The 9,668-nt window shown below is 34.3% G+C and overlaps 2 pseudogenes; both read left to right on the top strand.

Moving 5' to 3' along the window:
• The first annotated feature begins 225 nt into the window (after nt 1–225).
• LOC147398039 (21 kDa protein pseudogene) lies at nt 226–1,084 on the top strand (annotated as a pseudogene).
• A 1,876-nt stretch (nt 1,085–2,960) lies between these two features.
• LOC147398040 (21 kDa protein-like) lies at nt 2,961–9,647 on the top strand (annotated as a pseudogene).
• The last annotated feature ends 21 nt before the right edge of the window (nt 9,648–9,668 follow it).

The following is a 9,668-nucleotide window of genomic DNA, read 5'->3' on the forward strand; positions in this document are numbered from 1 at the left end:
AAGTTTGATAGGATCGATCCAAAATTTGGTTTGGACTTAATATGATAGACTCAAATCGGATTCAGGTCTAATAAATTTCTTATCGAGATCTGTATCAAACCAATCTGAATCAGATGCATCGACAGACCCATAATAGAAGAATGGTATCTTAGTAATATTTAATCTATTATGATGGTAAATTGGTAATTGTGGAACAAGAGCTGAGCCTACTTAAACCTCCCTCAATCAAATCTTCTGCAATTAGCTCAGCCTTCACAATATGGCCAAGAAATCAAGTACCCAACAAATCCTTTCCCATCTCTTCCTGCTCTCAGTAGCAGCCTTACTCTTCCATCTCCCAACAATCTCATCCGTTGATCCATCAAATCCCAATCCCAATGACACCGATTTCATCCGTACAAGCTGCGGCGTAACTTTATATCCTGATCTGTGCTTCACCTCGCTCTCCCGCTATGCCAACACCATTCAACAAGACCCAGCTAAGCTGGCTCGTGTAGCCGTCTCAGTCAGTCTCTCCACGACTCGGCACATGGTCTCTTACATTTCAAACCTTTCGCGCCAACCCAACTCAGGAACCGAGCCAACAACCGCAGCCGCGCTGCACGATTGCTTCAGCACCTTCAGCAGTGCTGCTAATCAGATAAAACGCTCACTCAAGGAGATGAGTCGAATCAGTCCAGGACAATCGTTCCGATTCCAGATGAGTAACGTGCAGACGTGGATGAGTGCCGCTCTTACAAATGATGAGACGTGTACGGATGGATTCGATGAAGTTTCTGATGGTCCAATGAAGTCAGATGTATGTGATCGCGCCTCAAACGTGAAGAAGTTTACAAGTAATGGGCTCGCGTTGGTTAATAACTATGTTGCTAAGGGAACAAACACTTGATTGATGGTTTTCTAACCGTTGACTTAGTACGGCCCACAAAAAAAAATGGGCAAACTTGTTGTTGGGAGTGATTGTATATTTCCAGGGCTATGGAATTTCTGTGCAGACAATAGTATTTGAAAGGGACAGGTGGTTTTTGTCTAAAGGGTGGGTTTGTTAGCTCAGAAATTAGTGTTAATGAATCCTTCTTGTTCATGAGAGGCTTATATGATATAAGTTATATCGACACACCCACCTTTTTGTTATAACGCATCCGATTAATAATAATGTTTGATCTATCATTAAAAAATGGAAAATGCTTGACTGCCTGTATTGTATTCTGGGTTCAACACTGATCTGATCTGGCAGGGAATGGAGAACCGCTGATTTTCTTACTTGTATCTTAAGGAAATAAATCTACGGTTATCTACGCATGACTCATAAAAATGGATGATTTAGACATACCCCACTATGTTTTGCTGAATATTAGAGATGAGACGTGATAATCTGACTCCACCACGTGGCATACTCAATCGACTCCCCTTATGTGAGGAATGTAAGAACCATAGATTTCCTTTCAACGGATACACAACTACAATGACTTATGAGGATGTGCGGTTGTGTATCCCGAGGCATAAAGTCTATGGTTTTGGCACACCCCACATCATCTGGGGAGTTTAATGAGTATGTGGTGTGGGGGAGTCTTATCCATAATTAGTAAATCTGCGATTGATTTGCAAATTAAACGAATAATACTTTTCTCGATCAAAACTATCGTTGGTTTCAAAGATTCAGATTAATTCATGGATCTTTGAATCCCAACAAATAGATCGCGATTTGTACGTATATTCCATAAGTATTTTAATAAAATATTTCATATTTCCTTGTTCTCAGTTCTCACTTCAAAACTCAAGAGAGGGGGAAAAAAAACTCTAAGTTGAAAATCGTCCTCACAAAAATAATTAATCTTTAACAATTTGGAGAGTTTCTAGAATTTGTTGATGATGATCGTGAAGAGTTTGAAAAGGAAAATAAAATCACACATAATCGTAAAGATATTCTTTTTGACAAGTTATTTAGTCCATCTACTTCGTCTGAATAACTTTTTAGAAACGACAAAAAATTTCTTTTTGAATTTAATTAAGTCATGGGACATGATGATTTTGGCATTAATTTGTATATTATGTTTTATACTTTTCATTTACACTGATTATTAGATGGATTAAAACTAAATCTTTAATTGTGAATATATATTGTATTGGATGAATGTGATTGTGGATTGTTTACTTATTTGCTTAAGATATTTTTAATTGAAGTATTGATAATTTGATTAGTAGACTAAAATTTTTTAGGCCATATCATATGTTATATATATCCAAAATTTTGAAATTTTTAAAAATTGTTGGATCCGAATCATTCTCGAATTGTTTCTGTATTGTATTTTTGCCGTCCTACGTTTTTTTTTTGTCATCGAATTTTTGAGCGAACCAGTGCATTGCTATTCCAAATGGTACCCGATTTATTTTCGTACCGTTGATTCCCCGTCCATCAAATTGCTAACTATGCTTATGACATGCATAGCTGGACCTCAATTTTTTAAATAGGCTAAGGGAAAAAAGACTCAAATGCACTCATCTTAATCTCTAATATAAAAAATCCAAATTTTTCCTCTCCAAACCAGTCATCTCCGACCTTTTCGAATATAAAAAATTTAACTCTCATTATTTATTTTAAGATTGTATCTACTTCAAGTCTTCATCATTAAAATTCAAGGCAAGATACAATTTTTGAAGAAGTATAAAATAATGAAATTTTTTATAGAAAAATCTAAGATATTTTAGAGAAGGAGGCAAGATTTAAAAAAAAAAAATGATGGATGAAAATAAGGTTGAGTAGAGTAAAGTTTCTTAGACTTTGAAGAGCTTGAAGATGATTGGTTTTGGAGAAGAAAAATCTGAGATTTTAGCTAGAGATTAAAGATGAGTGAATTTGATTCTTTTAATTTCCCCTTGGTCTATTTAGAAGACTGAGATCAATGGATGCATGTCATCAATTTCAAAATATAGGGAGTATCGCTAATATTCAGAAAAACATGGGGGAGTATGTCTAAATCACCCATAAAAAATAGTAGTATTTGGCGTGTAGATAGTCCTAGTTTTTAATGATCACAAACCCTTCTTAATTTCTTATTCTTCTCAAGTTCTTTGGTGTGTCTATATCTTTGTTTGGTGTTCTATGTTAAGAAAGGGTAAACATAAATATTTGATAAACCCCTATCTTTTTTAAAATTGACAAAACACCTCTTTTGAACTTGGTCCTTTATAAGAGATTAATAGAAAATAACATAAATACCCATGTCTTTCAACCTCAAGACTGTACAACTTTCGACCTTTAATAAACTTCAAATGCAAGATAGTAGGTTTGTCAATGGACCACATTTGAATAGTGTTATTGGGCCCAGTTAGTTACCAGTTCAAATTAGTGCCCATTCATGTTTTGGTTTGGGCTTGAAGTTAGGACCATCGGGTGGACCGACCCCATTGGGATAAAAATATAAGAAAACGGGCTTTTAACTAGAAGTTGGATTTGATGGTATTTAGGTAATTCTACTAGTCTTCCAGAGTAGGCCTAGACCAAGGAGAATGTCATCAGTTTGAAAATAAAGGGATGTATCTCTAATATGCACGAAAACGTTAAGGAGTATGTATAAATAACCCAAACAAAATAGGGAGAAAATATAAAACTGTTTTTTATTACAAAGGAGATACCTCCAAGGCTCCAACTAAGCACAAAGGTATTGAAGGCGATTTGAATCCCATAACCTCCCACAGAGAAAGGGATATGCCTCACTATCTGGCCCACCAATTTTATGATAAGGAGCTTCTATTGCCACACCAATTTTTACTCAAAGCACCCCAAGTATATTATAGCAGCAAAGAATTTAATTAACACACATCTTGGAGTGCTTTAAGCAGAAGTTGGGGGTGGTAATAGCAATGTTTTAAGAACCGAACCAACGATGCAACCAAAATTTTACTTAATTGGTTGGCCCGGGGTTTCAATTTTACTTAAGAAGTTCTATTTCAATTCTAAGATCATGTGGCTCAAAAAACCAGGCTGTTTTGACAATTAAGCCACAACTCTATAAAAATTGGTGATTCTTAACTAATCTCCAATCGGGCCACGGCTCAATCTGATTTTTAAAACGCTAAGTAATAGAATTTCTCAGTGTACATAATGAAAATTTAATAGTGACATCCAAAAAGAGAGTGAAAAATGAAGAGTCTAAAAATATCTCGAAGACACCATTTTTAGTACATGAATTTTATTAGGTATAATTATTGGTATTTTGGTTTATTATCAAAATAGGTTACTGTATTTTTGGGTTTAGCATTTCATTATTTTAGGATCATAATGCCCTTATACTCACTCTATAACAATCACTGAAATACTATAAAAAGCATCTGAAATTTTTTTCACTTTAATATGTTTAATGAGATGTTTGATGGATGATGTGACATGTTATTTGCTTCAAAAATCGTTTGATTTTCTTAAGATATGCATGGGCTTTTAATTTAAAAAATTAAATTAAATTAACATAAGAAACCTTTAAACTTAATAAAAACTACAAAAATACCATGAAAAAAATTATTAAAAAGCAATTATCATTACTAATATTTATTAAAAAAATTGACAATGATATGACTTTGTGGTTGGATTTGTGAACCATCCAATTTTATTGAGATACATATTATTTTGCCTTCATCCAAAAAATAATTAAGAAATATTAGTAAAAAAAATCTAAAAAAATATTATGAGCGATGTTAGTCCTAAATATGTTTAAAAATGATCCTTGACGGAATGACTGAGAATTATGTCAAGACAAAATTAAAATTACTAATCTTGTCAACCCTTAAAAAATGATTTGTCAACAATATGTAATAGTTCCATCAATACTTAAAGACATATATGTCAATACTATGAATTCATAAATAATTCACAATTTAATCATTGAAGCAAGGTTTACTAATATTTTATTATGTTTAAAAATTCATATGATCTTAAGACTATCAAAACTCTTTATATGATTATTTAAGATAACAATATAATAAACCTTTCATCAAAGTAATATTTTTTTTTAAATATAGTCTAGTTAGAAATCTTAACAATTTTCGACTTGTAAATGAAGTTTTAATTGAGATTTAAAAGATTTTTTAATCGTTTTGGCCAAGTTTTTTTCTTAGATCAATTTCGTTGACTAATCAAAGGCTTGTCAATCGTTTAGGTCAAGTTTGTCAACATTATCTTCATGACTTTTCGACCTTGTATGAAGTTTTCGTCAATTTCAACTCTCACTATTTTCAGATTCCACAATTATAAATGTTAGAGCAAAAATTAAACTATCTTTATCCATACCTATGACGAAAAGGAATATTCTACTATATCTATCTTTTAAAAATGTGTCGAAAAAAATTTACGATTTTTTGCAAAAGTGAGGATATGGCCGACAAACCCCAACAAATCCTTTCCAACCTCCCCCTGCTCCCAGCAGCAGCCTTACTCTTCCATCTCTCAGCAATCTTAACCGTCCATCCATCAAATCAAATCCCAATGCACCCAATTTTAGCCCTACAAGCTGCGGAGCAACTTTATATCCTAACCTCTGCTACACTTCGCTGCCACTACACCAACACCGTTCAACAAAACCCAGCCCAGCTGGCTCGTGGAGCCGTCAAAGTCAGTCTCTCCAAGACACGGCAAATGGCCACCTACTACATTTCAAACCTCTTCGCGCCTACTCAACTCAGGAGCCGAGCCAAGATCTGTAGCCGCGCTGCATGACTGCTTCAGCACCTTTCGCGACGCTGTTGATCAGATAGGACGGTCACTAGAGGAGATGCCTAACATCAGTACGGGCGAATCGATTCGATTACAAATGAGTAACTTGCAGACGTAGATGAGTGCCGCTCTTACATACGAGGACACGTGTACGGATGGATTCGATATAGTTTCTGATTGTCCGATAAAGTCAGATGTATGTGATCAAGCTTCAAACGTGATGAAATTTACAGGCAATGGACTCGCGTTGGTTAGTAGCTATGTCGCTAAGGAAACAGACACAACGGAAACCAACTTGATTGATGGAATCCTGACCATTGGATTTAATTATGTAGTCAAATCTAATCATATTTTGTTACATATATATATATAACAAATGTGAAAGAAAAAAATTCCACGCCATTAATTTATTATTATAACACACCTAATTATGCAATTGAATTTTAGTGCAATGATTTTCTTTTAATTTGCCCGTCTGACATATGCTCCTTGACGTGGCATGTGTTAGAACCTAGATTTTTTTTACTCGAGATACACATGTGCAAAGTTTCCCGAGGAAAAATCTATGGTTCTAACTCATGTCATGTTAAGGAGCGTGAGGGGGCAAATGTCAGAGGGGGCGTCAGAAAATCACGACTCTTGAATTTAGTGTTTGGAGGCACATATATAATAGTGTTATTATTAAGGTGGTTAGTAATCCGTTGGTGGAGGCCGTTTTTGAATTAATTTCTTGTTTTTCTCTAAGAAATCAAATGTTGATGGTCGTTGAATCGCAATTGCTCACTTCATTATTGTTTTTGTAGAAAATCTTTTTAGGATAAAAATGTAGGTGTGGCATTATAAGTACTCTTTTTCTAATTACAAAGAAAGTTACAATTATTTATAGCCTACTCGCGACGTAAGATGGAAAATTCGATTTTTAGACGCGATTTTGTCTAGATTTCAATTTTCCGACCAAAGTGAATTTTCATATTGTGTAGGAAAATGTTTTTCCATCTCTCCTCCCAATGTTATTCTCTCATCTCCAAAACTAAAATCAAACTTTATTTTTAACACTTTTCTTGGTGCAATCAAATGGTGGAACTTATTTTTCTCAAGAAATTTATATTTCCTTGAAAATGAATTATTTGGAAACGTACAAATACTAAGAGAAAGTTTATTGAGATGATCTAGTTCAACACAATGAAGGCAGATTATAGTTCTAGTTACAAGTTGCAGGAGAATTGGTGAAATGCTTGCATTGCCAAACGCTCAAGCGAAAAGCCTGGACATGCTCCAAAGTCAAAATCATGCGAGGTGACTCACTCTTGAATGGAGATAGTTAAGATCTTTAGGATCCATATGCAATGGACATTTCATTTTCAAACCTTTTTTTAACAAATTTGTCATTTTAGAAAAAAATTATTTTGATAATAACTTTAGTTATAGAAGTTAGAATTATACATAGTCGATTCTGTTTTACTTATGGTCCATGTTAGTTTGTTTATTATTTTTTACTACTTTCATGTTTTAATAGGATTAGAAGACTTTTCTATATAATAAATGTTGTAACTGCAATGCAGAAATCACCTTCGATTTAATAAAATTTCTTTTTGAGAGTTTTATTGCGTGGTGGATTCGACATTTTCCTATTCTTTTTATTATTTCATTTTACATTATCAACGCAAAATTCCCAAGGTTACACTCAACTCCTCCAAAATGATTAAATCTTGCCTCCAACTTTTTTAAGTTTTGAAAAATGTCCAAGTTCAAAAACTCAATCTTCCACTTTATCTTCTTTATTTTCATGATTCTTCATGTTCTTAATAAATTATCATCTGGCCAAGGGCATCCCACGATGATGAACCAAATGGCTGGTAAACTTGAAATCCAATTAAGTCAAATCGACTCAATTAAGTTTTAAGTCAACCAGTTTTAAAATCAAATAGTGGAATTCGTTTTCGTATGAACATTTTTTATGGAATTTATATGAATCGTGATAATCTGACTACCCCACATGGCAAACTCAATCGACTACCTTGACATGACAAGTTTGGGAACCATAGTTCTGCGCTCCTTGGGATACATGGGTGGACTTCCTCATAAAAAGTGTATCTCGAGGGAATCATGTTTCCCGAGGAGATGAGCAGAGATCTATAGTTCCCAAACTTGTCACATCAGACAGTCAATTGAGTTTGCCACGTGGGGTAGTCAGATTATCATGACTCAATTTATATTCCCTTGAAAACAAACTCTCTGAATTTTTATGAATCATACATTCTCTCTCTCTCTCTTCTAGCTGCTGAGAATGGTTTGTGATTAAAAAAAACTCCTTCGCTTGACATCATCTGTTTTAAGTTTCTAATTGGTATCTATATATAAGAAAAAACTGGTGTGGAAATAGCTATTTTCTAATTTAATCTCAGCCCTAATCTAAATATGATGGAAAAAACTCACCACCAATGTAGTTCCTCGAAAAAAGAGTACTAACCTCTAGAATATAAGGACTGATCACTAGGAAATCCTAACAGTTGGTTTGATGGAGAGGGGGGGTTGAGGCTAGAAAAGTGCAAATAATTATTAGCCTTATATTTGTTCGATCTGTGCTTTACAAGTTTTTTGAGTAATGTTAAACGTTTTAAGTTATAAGTGGACAAATATAGAGAGAATATTATTTGGTAGCTTTGCTCTTTTAAGTTTTGGCTTTTTAGTGAGAAAAAAAACAAAGTGTGAAGGACCGTCAAATGGCAATTTGTAGACACGGGGACTTTTATTCATACATATTTTCTTGGCTGTTTACAATGCTTTTGTCTTTTTAGTGAAGCAATTTGAGGACTGATTTTGGCAGCTTTTGTCATTTTAGGAAAGCAATTTGAGGGATTGATTTTGGCACCCTATGGACAAAAAAGGGAGGTTTATAGTGATATTTTGTGGACAATGGGGTCCAATGTTGCATATTGGATGCAAAATATTTCATGGGTCGAGTTGTGAAGCAGAATAGTATTTTGGTCTCGATGAAAAGAATTATCATAACCTGAGCTCACGAGTAAAAAGATATAGCTTTCAAGATCACGGTGGAAAATGCTCGAATCAATGACCATCAATCAGGTTGATTAAGTTAGTAAGATTAATGATCTGCACAGTCAGGCAGGCTGGGAATAAAATGGATGTTGTAATGGAAAATTTGATAGAACATAGTTCTCTTGGTTTATTGATGTGCCTAGGGATTTAAGGTTTGAATGGTGAAATATGATTCATGCTATGGATAACAATATTTGAGATAATATAGACTGTAAAAACCAAGGAAAGAAAATGGTGATTGTTCTTAGTCTCATCTGTGGATGTAAGCACATTACCGAACAAACAACGTACACCTCATTTTTCGCATGGGATTTCATTTTCTTGTTCTATTTACTTCTTCATTATTTCACAAGTTGTACATTAAGAACCAAATGCAAACCAGATACATATGAGATAGAAGAAACAAGCCGTGCCAATTTGAAGAATATCTTAGGGTGTGGTGTAGAATCTCTAAAGAACGAAATTTATTGTTCTTCGAGAAAGCTTTTATATGAATCTCTCATTATTTCAACATTTTTTTTTCTTTCCCAGAAGGAATTTCATGTTTGGGTGAAAAACTTGAATTTCATAATTTCAACAATTTTTTTCTTTCCCAAAAGGAATTTCATGCTAGGATGAAAAAACTTGCATTCTCTAATAGTACACCATATTCAGGGCGAGCCATGTGGAAAGATCGCATCCAAGATTTATATGGGATGTACTTGAGAAAGCTGTTGGTAACTCTTACATTGATGGGTCAGATTGGAACGGTAACTCTCAACCCTAATGGGTCGATCTCTAAGAGATCGAGGCGGGTTTGGTGCAATGCTACATGACCATAATGCAAAGCCTCTCATGGACTTGGCAGATAGAAGAAGGCAATCACAATCCCATTCCATGAAAATCCAACTTAAGGCTAAGG

The sequence above is a fragment of the Akebia trifoliata genome, chromosome 7 (genome assembly GCF_017979445.1).
Source record: "Akebia trifoliata isolate Shusen 1 chromosome 7, ASM1797944v1, whole genome shotgun sequence".
Lineage (NCBI taxonomy): Eukaryota > Viridiplantae > Streptophyta > Magnoliopsida > Ranunculales > Lardizabalaceae > Akebia > Akebia trifoliata.